Here is a 14480-nt window from a genome sequence, read left to right as displayed (position 1 = left end):
GAACAAATAAATAAACGGTTTCTACTAAATTGTGTTATACTGTGTGTAAATTGAACCATCCAACTTATGTGTGACTAGAATAGTTTTGTGTATGGGGCTAATGAAGAGAAATATGCATAGACGCTCATATTGAGAAATTGACCTTTTAAAGGACTTAGCCAAAATGCTTTGTGGCTACAGTGCTGTTTATACTCTGCATTAAAATTTCTCAAATACATAAGCTATTAGATTTGAGATATTTCACAAACACGATTTCATGACCTTTATTGCCCTTTTTTTGCTATGTGTAATAAGAATAAACCAGGTCAGTTTTACAGTGCATGCCAGGTTGACATTAAAGTTTATACATAATATTTTTTAAACATCTTTTCACGTTGAGAGCTATTATACTGCAGCTTTCCTTGGCACTTGCAAAATTTGTGTGAATTGCTTTCAATATGCCCATTATATTGACAGACTGACTGACAAGTCACTTAATCAAAAGTCTGACAGACAGTAATTTTGCTCATTCTTCTGTTTTCGTGTAAATCATTGTATTTCAAATGGAATACTCATAATACACAAGCCTGTTAGAGTGACTGTGAAAAAGCCCTGGGTCCATTTTTTAACTAGACGTGGCCTAGTTTTAAAAGTTAGAAACTCGTTGAAAAAAGCTTTTCTGGTTCACGTTTTTCTGTCTTTGATGTGATTTTCTTAGAACAATTAAAGTGCCTCGAACAACATGACTATTGCTTGCTTGTCTGTGAAGATCCTCCGATCATTAGCCAAGACCACCATCCCCTTTGCACAATTACATCAGAAAATACAGAAATTTTTTATATTTTACAAATGTTTAAACAATTGTTATTTTGCTGTAAACTAAATAGAATCATATTAATTTTATGGCTATATGCCAAAAGTTGTTTCATTTATACACATTTTTATTTTCAGACATCTGAGTCTGAGACAAAGTTGATACTTAAATAAGACAACTGAGAAAGCCATTAAGTCGTCTAAACGATAAGAGATCAACCTCTGAGCAACCAAAATGTCCTCTGGGGATGAACACATCATTAGCAGTGTCATCGCTGCACTTCTCAATTGTAGTTCTCTTTGCTGTGATTGCACCAATAGGGGGCAGTGGTGGTCTTTACTCCATTTACAAATATAACAATTATGGTGGGATGAGTTCTGCTTTGCCCTACAGTATGTTAATCAAAAAGACTGCTGCTTTGTTTACCTTTATCAATATGTTTTTTTTCAGTGGCCCCTCAGTGGACTAACTAGACGCATTTTAAGTGTCAGCATGCAATACATTACATCGTTTCTCTTTTGGCTCTATAAGGTGCACACGATGATACACTATCAGTAGGAAAGAATTAGCGCTTTGATAATTATTGTCAACAGTTTTACCAACAGGTGTGACTCTCAAATAGCCTTGTTCATACCCTGTTGAAAAAAAACCAGAAACCACCACAGAAATTTTAATGGTTTTTATTAATATACCATTTTTAGCCATTAGCTTTTTACATTAAAACAATTACACAATTATTTTTGTAGTGGGTTTAAGGCATTAATCCAATAGGATTATCCTCACAGATGACACTCCACCAATATAATCCATAATTATTCCACATATATTCATTTATAAAAAATCCCTGAAAAAGGGACACTTTCGCTCTAGGAAAAGAATTTGTAAAGCTGTCGTCACACCCTATTTTGCATGTTGCAGTGGTGCCACCATCTTTAGAGGATAATAGGCTACTCCACTGCTATTATTGTTTTGATATGTAACGTTATTTGTTTTGTTTGATATATGGAGAAATCGACAGAACCATGGGCATTTCCTGAACCACTCTTGTGTTATGCAATAGCAGTTTTCAACACAGCATGACCAACCTACCATAGTTATATTTCCTGATCAAACAAGAAAACCAAAACACTGCATTGAAGAAACCATCCTGCCAAGATGGCGCAACATTCAACGCGGCGTGACGTCGATTTACAAGCTCTAAAGAGTCACACTGAATGTATTTTCTTTCATTCTGTTTGGTATAGAATAGTTACGTAACTCACAGCTAATAAACCTGGTCATGTCCAAAGGTTAAAGAATTTTCATATAACTGACACAATATTGCAACTATAAAGTGATAATTAACAATGATAATGTTCCCGGTCTTTGTCGTAGATGGTTAACAAACATGCTCTTCACCTGTAATTGCTTGATAACATGTGGCATCATTGAATGTTTTTAAAAAGGACAAGGATGTCCCACTTTCCCTGTGCAATATCAACGGAACCTGAGAATGTAAAGGCCAGTCATTTATAACTGAAGGAGTGCTATCTTAAATCTCTAACAGTGTCATCCTTAGTGATTTAACAAATCATTTTTTTAGCACCATAGATATCAGAGATGACATTCACCTTTACTGAGAGTAATTAAAGTACCAGAAAGTGCTGCCTTATTTTTTATGCTCGGTAAAGAAGTGCAGCTCGTGTTTAATTGCTGTGTATTTTCTTCGCAACATATGGAGATAAAAGGTTTCAGAACGACAGCGGCAATATACAGTATGAGCCAACTCTTCACAAATAGTTATTGGCATGTATGAAGTTAAGCTGCTAGACACATTTAGACACATTAAAGTCCCTGTGAAATAATTTTTCTATCATGAAATTGCAGCGTTTATTCTAAATAGTTTATCAATGTTGGTTATTCACTTTTAAAAATGTGTGTGCAAAATGCAGTTCCTTCCTGTAATGACTTTCCAACTTTAATGACTCAGATGGCTTGTGCATCCATTTCAAAATGCAGCCACAATTTTTCTCATTAGAAATTCAAAAAACGGAAATAAGCAACTTCCAGTTCCTGGGGACGTTAAGATCCCTCACTTTTTAGAAGGTGATTGTAGCCTCATAGATATTTTTTAATGTGGTAATAACATAAATCTTGGATGATCCGATCTCAAGTGGGCAGTTCTAAATACAGGTGCAAACTGGATATAGAGCGTTTAGCAAGCGACTGTTAATTTGTGATCAGATCACCTGAGACGCTTGCGGGACACCTCTCCACCACAGCGTTCTCACAAAGTCTCAGGCTCTTGTCACTAAGGAAAACTTTCACCCATTTGTAGTTTTATCAACTTTGAGCCACCACAAATGCTTTATTATTCATCTTTCTTCATAAAGCCACAAAACCAACAGTAGAGCATGAACAGAAGTGTATCATGCTAATGGGTTTGCACGTTATATTTGGTTTCAGCGTGGTAGGATTAATATGCGAAAGCGACAGTCAAAAACAGTTCAGTTCATGAATCAGACTGATTGCTGGCCCGTCAGCTGAAATGGGTTGGGGGGCAGAGATGACACTTTCATAGCGCTGACAGATGGGAAGTGATTTAGAGTTGGTGGCTCGCTCAGGATAGGTTAATTAGACTGATAAGCCAAATTGTGTTGGTTTTTGCCAGGTTTAGTCTGGTAGTTTGATACTGGCATCTTAAAGTCATCATATGTCTTTCCTTCTGCCTTGGATTGTTTAATCAAATTCGTATGGCATTTAATCAGCATGTGGGCTAAGTATATTAGACCATCCAAGCAAGGATTTTATAGGGTAGAAGTTATATCATAAATTGTATATACTGTGCATAAAGCAATGCTCAAGGCAAGACAATGGGATGCACTGAAGTTGGATATATAACGTTGTGGGTTGGAAAAACTATATAATGTCATTGGATGAGCATGTTGAGCTTGACATGATGAAAGAATTTTCCTTTTGGATGAACTATCCATTGCATTGATCTTATTTTTATTCTACAGTGATGCTTTGATCTGTCATGTCATAGGTTGTGTGGTTTTCTTTGTGATCTGCTCTGCACTAGAAGAGAACACTGCACAGAATACTAGTTGTTGTTTGGTGTGTTTCGGCTTTAATATTTAATGAAGTGAAGGATGCAAAGATCTCTATATCTAGTATAGACGAATGAAAAAAAAGAGGACTTTTTCTGGCACTGGTTTCGTTTTGAACTATTTAGATTTTTGGTTGAGAGAGATTTTAAAAAGGCATTTAGACTAGCTGTTTTGACCGATATGGGTTTTTCTATAACCGGTGCCGATGTTTAGAGGACGAGGTCAGCCGATATGTGCCGCCGATTTGTAGGGCCGAAGCTTTCCCCTTCATTTGCATGCTAAAATTTCACACTAATAATTCAATTTTATTTATTTAGCGCTTTTTATTGTGGGCATTGTTTCAAAGCAAAATTTTGTCCACAGGGCAAAATGATAAAAACTGAAAAACACAACAAAAGGTAAAACACAGCACAGTGAGTGCATGGTGTCAGGAAACGGAGTGGAAGAACCCAGATGCAAGCAGCGGTGAAGGGGTTAATAAGAATTTGATATAAAATCCGAAACAAAAAGACCCACAAAGGGAAAACGATAACAAAAACACAAACTAGAAACAAAACACTTCCCACAGGGGGCAAAAATAAACTAACTGCAAACTCGACACAACGTCAAACAAATACGATAAGGGTAGGCAAGGGGAAGGTAAATTGAGGCAAACACGAGGTAAGGAACACATGCACAACGAGCTGGGAAACTAAGAACAATCTTACGTCAACAAACCAGCACAGGGCAATAGACATTAGGGCATTAAATAGGGAGACTAACAAAGGAGATAACAATGGACAGGTGTGGATAATGAGACACAGGCGGGAAGCAGACAAGGAAATGAGAGGGGCGGGGCCAAAGACAAGATTATTCTAGTTAATAATATCTAATAGATGCAGTCTCCAGGTGGTTTATTTAGCATATTTTGCATTAAGTGAATGCTTGGCTGAAAAGATGTGTCTTTAATCTGGATTACATTTGGGGGAGTGTGTCTGACCCCCGAATAGTGTCGGAAAGGCTTTTCCAGAGTTTAGGTGCTACTTACTTATGAGAAAGCCCCCTTTGGTGGATTTAGTTTTTCCAGGTTATCAAATGTCCGGAGTTTTGAGGTCTTCGAGAGCGTGAAGCTCTGTTATGTAGGTAGGGGCTAAACCCTTTAAGGCTTTATAAGTGATTAAAATAACTTTAAAGTCAATACGATATTTAATGGATAGGCAGTGAAGGGTTGATAAGGGTTTTTTGGGTAAACTCGCTTTAATTTTGCAACATAGAAATGTACATGCCATGATAAAGTCCTTGTTTTCATTAGGAGCTCAATTTCCGTATTAACTGAACAGTAATTCTGAACAAGAATTTGGACTTCCCTGATCAACCACGAAAAAAACACAACTTCATCTTTCTCGGTTTTATTATGAAACAGCTGCCCTGGGCATTGGGTTTGTTTAGACATAACAAATAGCATGTTTGTCTGAAGCCGTCGTGCCTTTCAATTCCCAGGATGTGAGGCTATAACACTTTCCATCAAAATGTAATTGCTGTCCTCTTAAACGTTTATTTCTTTTCTAATCAAAATGTTCCTGCTTTAATGTAGTCTGGCAACTCTTGATTTGCTTCAGGGACTCTTGATGGAGGAAATTATATCAGGCACAAATCAGGCTGGAGGATCAATAGCGTTTGCTTGTGAATCTTCTCAGGTGAATCCTTGGCAACCCCTAGATATATTTTCTTGTCACAGAACAACCTAAAGGGTATTGTTTGTTTTGAAGCCGGTAATCCATAGCTAAGTCATAGAGAATTCCTAGATTCTCAAATGGCATTTTTTTATTGGACGGAAATAGACGGCACACCATCGCTCCGTCATTACCTTTCTCTCGGCTTGTTTATGTGGTCAATTTTGCAAATGATATGTTGTTGTGGCATGTCGTTTTTTTGCCCTCTGATTTTAATTCCTTGAGAGGCCACTATATAGCTTTGCTTGAGGTTCGTAAACTTTCCTAAATGTGCAATTGTGCACTTTCTTTGCCTAAGAGGCTTTATGACTGACAGGTATCATCAGGTTTTCGCTTCTTTGCCAAAAGAGATAACATATGAAAGTGATCTGTAGTTTATCCATTTAGGGCTACTGTAAAAACAACTCAACTCAAAATCACAACTCTTCATTTTGTAAGGTTTTTATACACCTCTCAAGACTATTTACGCTTTATGTCGTTATATTTCTGTCAGTAGATCCTTCAAAGAAATAAGTTTAAGCAATGAGTATTTTTATCTATTTATTGAAAACGTTTCGATTACATTTGTTAGCACATATTGTTACTAAGGCAACCTTAAGTTGTGTGTGATCTTCATGAAGAATCAACATTTTCAATCAAAGAAAACCTTACTTTAATTGGCCTTGTGTAATTCTTATGAATTTTTAATCATTGACACCACCCACACATTATTGGCCTGAACTAATATTTCAAAATCATATTTTTTACTCTTTGTTCATGCTGCTGTTATTGTTCAAGATCAAAATGTTCTTCATGTACATGCACTTGATTGGGATTTTTGATACACCTCATTACAGATGCTCAGCAAAACTGCACACTGTCTGAAGGCACTTATTTAATCCTGCAGATCTTTCTCAATACCATTCGTTTGCAGGGTGCTGACAGTTATTCCCAGGTTATGCTGTATTGACTGGCCTTTTAAGGACCATCCAAAGGACAGATTACCCTCCACTGTCCAGCATGCTCAATATTTATTCGCAGGCTTACAATTCACATTTAATTAACCCACTCTCCACACAAATAAATCAATATGTAGATCTGCTGAAAACTACTCATGTTTGGCCCTGGAACAGAAAACATATTGCAGGGTCCACAAGGTTTTTTTAAAAGGTTTTCGATGAGCAAGGTTGAATCTTAAAAGGGCTAGGAAAGCGCAAAAGGGAAATCAGGCTATCGTTTCATATCCTCAACAACAGTATAAGTTTTCAGAAATTAATAAAGTAGGCTATTATTATCTTCATCTTCACCAATGGCAGTTATAAAATATAAATAGCAGACGCTTTTATCCAAAGCAACTTACAAAGAGTTCAGGGAGCAATAAGCAGTAGCGGTTTTAGGCACGGGCGAACCGGGCAGTCGCCCGGGACGGCATTTTTTCATGTTCGGGGAGCAATAAGCGATATGTCATAAAAGAGCAATAGTGCTTATACAAAGTTACTAGTTTCAACAAAAGCTAGACCGCTACCTGTTGAGAGAAATAGTTTTTTTTTCTGTCAGGTATTCGATGGAGATGTGCGTTATTTGGAAGAAATTATTATGACTTAGCGAGCGGCAGAAGCCCCTCCCATGACGCGAATTCAATTAGTGGGCTAAAGCACCACTTCGACTTTCTTTCAAATAACGCACATTTTATCCATAATGCAATGAATACAGGCCTATAGTTCCTGCACATTTTTGTTTATCTGAATTGACTAATGAAAAATAAGTAGGCCTAATACAAAAGGATTATGGCCATGACTCGTTTCCTGAGTGACAGTGTTGTGGGGTTGGGAAATCTGTTGATTGTCGAGTGCCAAATAAACAGAGATGGACAGGCAAAGGTCAAAGCCATCAGGTGCACAACAAAAATAACTGGCAATAAACGATATGTCATACAAAGAGCAATAGTACAATAGGTGCTAATACAAAGTTAAAAATTTCAACAAAAGCTAGACCACTACCTGTTGAGAGAAGAGAGAGGGTTATATATAAATTTTCATTTGTCTGTCAAGTATTCACAGAAGAGATGGGTTTTAAGTAGTTTTTTGAAGGTTGTGAGAGATGTGGTGGACCGGACCGCATTAGGAAGAATGTTCCACCAGGAGGGAGTTGTGAAGGAGAATGAGCCGGTTCTTGAGGGGGTGTAGGAGTGTAGTAGGGGGTGAAAGTATGCCGGTGCAGATCCAGTGATAGTCCTGTATCCAAACATCATTGACTTGAATCTGATACGGGCTTCAACCGGTAGCCAGTGGAGAGAGATGAACAGGGTTGTCACATGAGCCCTTTTGGGCTGTTGGAAGGCGAGGCGTGCTGCTGCGTTTGGAACCAGCTGAAGTGGTTTGATAGCCTTTGCAAAAAGAGCAGCAAGGAGAGCATTGCAGTAGTCCAACCTTGAGATTACCAGGGCCTGGACAAGGAGTTGTGCCGCCTGCTCAGTGAGGTAGGGTTATCGTAAGTACAGTATATAGTTGACAGTATTCCCCCATGCAAAAGTGTAGTGTGTGGCGATGATTCTCTCATATATCTTAATTATTCAGTGTCAAGTAATTATCCTCTGGGATGATGTCATGGAGAAGGTGTTTTCATAACCTTATTCACAGTTATAACCACACATTATCACCAAATTAAGACATGACAATAGACATCAAACAGGGATATGAGGGGGACTTTTTAACACACAAAGCAACCGCTTCAGTGTGGTTTTCTCTCAGCCTGGCTGCTGGTAACAATTAGGAAAGAGAGTTGTTCTTATACCGTTGAAGCAAAAAACCTAGACACAGATTTGTCCTACTTAAACTATTGTGTAAGGCTAATGCAAGGACATTAGCTAATTGAATGAATGAGGTCTTAGTACTTTAAGTCATTGGTTTACTCCCCTTAATCTATTAAATTGCACAGAATTGGAATGGATTGTGGGCCAAGTTGTGTCAACAAGGTTTATAGAAATGGCTTACGTTTATTTAAATCTTGTGTATTTTATTTATCCCAATGCGTTTCACGGACCCCTATGTTAATTGTGACGTTACAAATATTTTGTCGAACAGATGGTGCAACCCAAGACGCACGGATTGTGACCCATATGAACAGCTCAAAGTTGATCTGCCATATTACCTGCAGCAGGACTTTTCGTGTGCTGTTGTTTTAGGCTGTGAATGTCCTGCCCTCTGCAGAGGTAATAAATACCGGGGTCAGCAAATTTAATATGTATCACCTGAATGAATTAATCTCCTTTCTACGGTTGTCTCCCTCAGGTTTAATATATTTTTATTCATGCACCTCTGCTCACATGTGGTGTTTGTGTCATTAAAGGAAACTGGATTCTGTTATGTGCAATATCAAGGCTGGTTGTACACATGGTGTATTTTTTTGCCTGTTCTACAATGTTCCAAACATTATATCTTTTAAAATATTTTTGCAGCGTAGAACCTTCGGACGAGTTTAAATCACGTGTTACAAATTTGAGAGCTGTCGCTGTAAATTTGTGTGTGCTGTTGAATGGCCTCGCTTGATGTGTGCCTCACATCAATCTACAATCCAAAAACAGATAGTGGACCTGTTTCACTGATAGCAAGTATTCGAATTTTACAAAATGTACAAAATATTGGCATTAAATGAAGGTTCCAATGGTGTTTTTTCTTCAGAAATATTAGATTTTGTTTAAAGATTATGAGGGCACATTAAATAATAAAATAACCTGATACAATTTTTAAAACCTGATGTATAGTTCCCTTTTTACGCATACGCAAGGGACAGCGTATACAGCAGGGTTCAGTAACCTTTTTGACATGGTGTACCGTTAAAACATTTTCTTTATCTCAATATAATTATCCAGTATATGTAATCTGCTTACCATAACATAATCATTTTAGAAGAACAATTATATTTTTGAGGGAAAAAGCATAATGCATTGCTTTGGCCTTTACCTGTAGGCTATACGAATGGTGATAAAATAAATTTTTCTTCAAATTTGTTTGATAACAGTTAAACTAAGATGTGGAAGTATAGCTAATAATGTAGTTAACCAGTAAACCTTATTGGTTTCTGTGATGGTAAACACACCAGCTGTGCCATGTGCTCCGCTAGAGCTCTGGACTCTTCTCAAAACCCTGACACACCACAGAGCGTCACACAAATACATAACTCTCGCTTTCTAATATTTGATTGACCAATGGCCAGCTTATTTTGACATTGAGATCCACTGCAAAGCACCAAAATACAGATAGACATATTGTGTTGCTGTCAAATTCTTGGGACGACACAATTTGTGTTACTTTTCAATTAGAAAATAACACATAATGTGTTAGGATAACATAAACTATGTGTTAAAATTAACACATTAAATTCAATTCAATTTTATTTATATAGCGCTTTTCACAACATTGTTCCAAAGCAGCTTTACAGGGGAAAACGAAAATCCCAAGAAAGGGTAAAACACACTGCATGGTGTTTTATATAATAAATCCAATTATTCTAGTAAATAATATCTAATGTCAGCATCTCCTGGTGGTTTATTTAGCATATTTGCTTTAAGTGAATGCTTGGCTGAAAAGTTGCGTCTTTAATCTAGATTTCAATTGGGCGAGTGTGTCTGATCCTCGAATAATATCAGGAAGGCTATTCCAGAGTTTAGGTGCTACGTATGAGAAAGCTCGACCCCCTTTGGTGGATTTAGTGATTCTAGGTATTATCAAAAGTCCTGCGTTTTGAGATCTTAGAGAGCGTGATGGGTTGTAGTGTGATAGAAGCTCTGTTATGTAGGTAGGGGCTAAACCCTTTAAGGCTTTATAAGTGATTAAAAGAACTTTAAAGTCAATACGATACTTAATGGGTAGCCAGTGAAGGGTTGATAAAATTGGGGTTATGTGATGGTATTTTCTGGACCTGGTTAGAACTCTGGCAGCTGCGTTCTGAACTAACTGTAGTTTGTTTATTGATGATGCAGGACAACCACTAAGTAGCGCATTACAGTAGTCAAGTCTTGAGGTCATAAATGCATGAATAAGCTTCTCCGCGTCAGCAACACACAGAATATTTCGTAACTTGGCAATATTTCTTAGGTGGTTTTTGTGACATTTGAGATGTGATTTTGAAATGACAGGTTGCTGTCTAATATAACGCCTAGATCTTTTACTGTATTTGTTGGAGTAACAGTACATCCTTCAACTTGCAGTTTATAATCAGAAATATTTGGTTTGCGTGTCTTTGGTCCGATAAGTAATATTTCTGTTTTATTAGAATTTAAAAGAAGGAAATTAGAGGTCCTAATTATAGGACCTATCCAATGTTACACATCCATTTTAAGAGTGTAATAAACACTGCACTTTTCAAGTAAAAGTTTTTTTTTTCATGTCCTATACAAGATGATTAAATGATGCTAGAATTTTTATTTTTGAGTGAACCATACCTTATTACCTAACCATTTCACTGGCCACAAATCCCCTGAACCCCTGTGTTCATACTGGCTACAAATTGGTTTGATTTACATGCTTCATGTGGTCAAGTAGCACATGGACAAGAGCTTTTGCCAGCATTAGGATTATGTTTGAGTTTTTCCTTGCCTTCAGCACCAATGAGGCTTTTAATTTTAGAAGTGAATTGTTCATGTTCGATTTGCAGAAGCTGATGGTAACATCAGATATAATAGCGATGCTGAACACGAAACGCCAGAGCAGTCTCGGCTTCATAAAGAGCGGAGGGTCTTGCAGCCCACCACAGATTTACATATTGTGTCCAGTATGCTTTTTGTAGCAGTGGATGTGTAGTGATTGGTTGAGAAGAATGATGGCGCAAATGCAAATCCCTGGAGTGAATAAGATCACCAACAGGCATGATTTATAACGTTCTTTTCAGTAACGCTGGGATGCATGTACTGTAGATGCTTCAAAGACAGCTTTATCTTCATCATTGGGGTTATTTTAAGGGTGATGGTGACTAATTGTAGTGACAGAGTCACCAGCACAAATGTGATTGAATATCTACGTGTTGTAGGTTGGCAGGTGACCCATTTCCCAAGAATGTTTAATTGGGTCTTTTAGACTGATTACATCCAATGACTCTTTAAGGGACAGTTGGCCTAAAAAGCATCAGACAAACCGCAGATGAAACTCATTTATTGCCCATTTTAGTTCAGGAAGTAAATCGACCCTCTCTTGTTTTTTCTTCCCGTATTTTGCTACCCAAGAAAGAAGACCAGCATCTGAGTTAAGCTTGACTGAACTCAGATAAATTGCTCTGGAAGGAAAGAAATCTGTAGTTCTTCCCCACAAAAGCTGTTGATGGACAATTTATCTTCGCTTGTTTGCCGCAGCCTAGCAGATGCTTTTGAAAATGAAAAACAGAAAAGAGGCAAGGGAATTTTACTCTGCTAAGCGTCACTTCGTCTCTCATTTCACAACGTTTACCTGCCCAGGTGACCTCTGGCTTTTGTGAGTGCACGACTGTGGTCAAAATGATAACAGGGAAATTAAGATAAACGCTCCAAAAGGATTGGAGACTGAGAGAATGCTCAGGCTTATTCCATCATATATTCCTTTTTGAAATGATCCTGTGTATAAAAACATCAGTTTTGTGTTGTAAACAAACATACATTAAAATACGAACTTCATTCAATTTCTGCAAACATTGCATAATTTAGTTCTTTGAATTGGTTTGTCTTGTTAAATTTTTTTGCAAACAAATAAATGCAAACAAAAACAAAATGTTAATTTGGAATTTAATAGAAATGCTGTCTCAACTGTACAGAATGAAACAATAATGATAATTTTACTATACACGTCTATCTATAAGTAAATTAAATAAGTCATTTTTGTTGGAGTGCTGGTTTTATCTTGCTGTGAATAGTGGATGGTAATGACAAACTTTCTAATCTTTTATTTATTAACACCTGTTTAATTAAATCTCATGTTCCTCATAAGAGCTGTACCAAATGTGTGTGTACCAAAAGTCTGTTTGGTTGACTCTAATATATTTGTAATACTCTTTCGCAAGCCCTTCTGTTTATTTGTCATCATCCAGTATGATCGCAACTAGATTGCTTGTGCATATTCACATCAAGACATCTGCAGAGCTGCTATGTTTCAAAGCCGCTGGGAATTAGATAGATCAAGTTCTGAGCTACTTTGTTGAATTAAAACAGTGAATCGTATCTGACAGCTCAATCAGTATCTGTCAGTGGATCATTTCAGTGGTGCCGCACCATTTTGAGGATCATTGATATAATCTGTTATGAAATTGACAGTCTGTTGCCTCTCATACTTAAGTTTCTGCACATAATTGCATTGCTCATGGAGATGATTGAGCACCTCTCTATGTTTAGGAACTTTCAGGGAAGTTCAAATGCAAATGGCTCTCATGTTCATTACCGCTCAAAAGAAAGCTTGCCACCAGAACTATAAATACGCAGTGGAGATGCTATCATTGAGTTTGTATCTCTTTAATCAGATTGTTAGAGAGATTAAGTAGAAATGTTGCCATATAGTGAGGAGGAGGAAACTACTAGGTAATCTGTCTCAAGGGAACATTTTTCCATACTGGCTAAAAATACATTTCCCTTATTTCAAGAACATGTAAAGTGGGCCGGGGTCACACGGGCTCACAATCTCATTTCATTTGTCAAGTATTAAAGGAGTGTAAAGGATTTCACGAGTCCACTGAATAGACCCCTGTGTATGACGATGAGAGATTCGGTGATGACAAAATGACACAGGAAAGATTTTGTATTATGTGGCCCTGCCTGTATCTACATTTAAACCAGCTGGTTTCAGCAAAGACACACAAAGGCCTTCGGGCGTGTGATGGAAAGCCTATCACTTCTTCTCACTCGGTGCCCACATGCATACACTCCATCATAAAGCAACGCTGTTTCACCATCTAATCTGTAAAGCAAACAGGGCAAAGCAGTCACAGCAATGCTAAAATCACATTTGACAAAAGAGAGTTATGCATGCATGTGTTTTTGCCAGACAGCACTGGCGTATGTGATCCGTGGTTCACCGGTACCACAGGAGAGAGAAATATAGGAATACATTACAACCCTCCCACCTCAGTGTACTCGGTAAAGAAGGAAGATGCTTGAAGGTCATTGTGGGAGTGGGAAAAATACATAAATGGTATGGAAATGTAATGCAGGTTTTGCTCACACATCACTTTTGTCCATTTGGAAAAACGGCCGGGTACTTTACTGTTGGCATTACATATTCCACTTTTGCCGCTGAGTGATTGTTTTGATTGTTCCTCCTGGATTGGGAGTCATGGGTATTCAGATTTCTGGAATGGCTGTGAAGGTTGTTGTTTCATGTGTCTGTTTTTCATTTTATTTTATAGGCCCCAGTACATTCTGTTCAGGGTTAGTCCTTGATGCTGATTGGTCAATAGTTGAGTAGTGCAAAGCAACGTTCTGTTACCGTTGACATGTTACTCGCACTATATAGACACCTTTACTGTTAGTAAACATTGTGACACGTTTTTGTGGGCGGGGCTTAGGTGGAGGCAGAAAGAATCCCATGACCGCATTACTAATGCTACTGTAGTAGCACGTTTTGTTTGCTTGCTCATTGACAATGACTAAAAAAATCGGATTAAATTTTAACATGTAAGGTCACTCACTCACTGTCTAGGACCGAGATTGTTTTTGAAAAAATTATCTTAAACGCAAGGAACCTGGATGACCTGTACACGCTCACTCACCTCCAGTTAAGTGGCCTGACATCTAACTAACACCTACTAGACATAGAAACCAAGCGTGTAGAGTAAAGATAAACTGAGAGCGCATACATCTATAAGTGCCTGCAAAAGTTAACAAAATTATTTATTTACTTGAACACAAACCTGACACAAGATGAGCCTTCTCGCTGTTCTCCCTTATAATGC

Source organism: Barbatula barbatula (genome assembly GCF_947034865.1).
Source record: "Barbatula barbatula genome assembly, chromosome: 2".
Lineage (NCBI taxonomy): Eukaryota > Metazoa > Chordata > Actinopteri > Cypriniformes > Nemacheilidae > Barbatula > Barbatula barbatula.
This window is presented reverse-complemented; position numbering follows the sequence as displayed.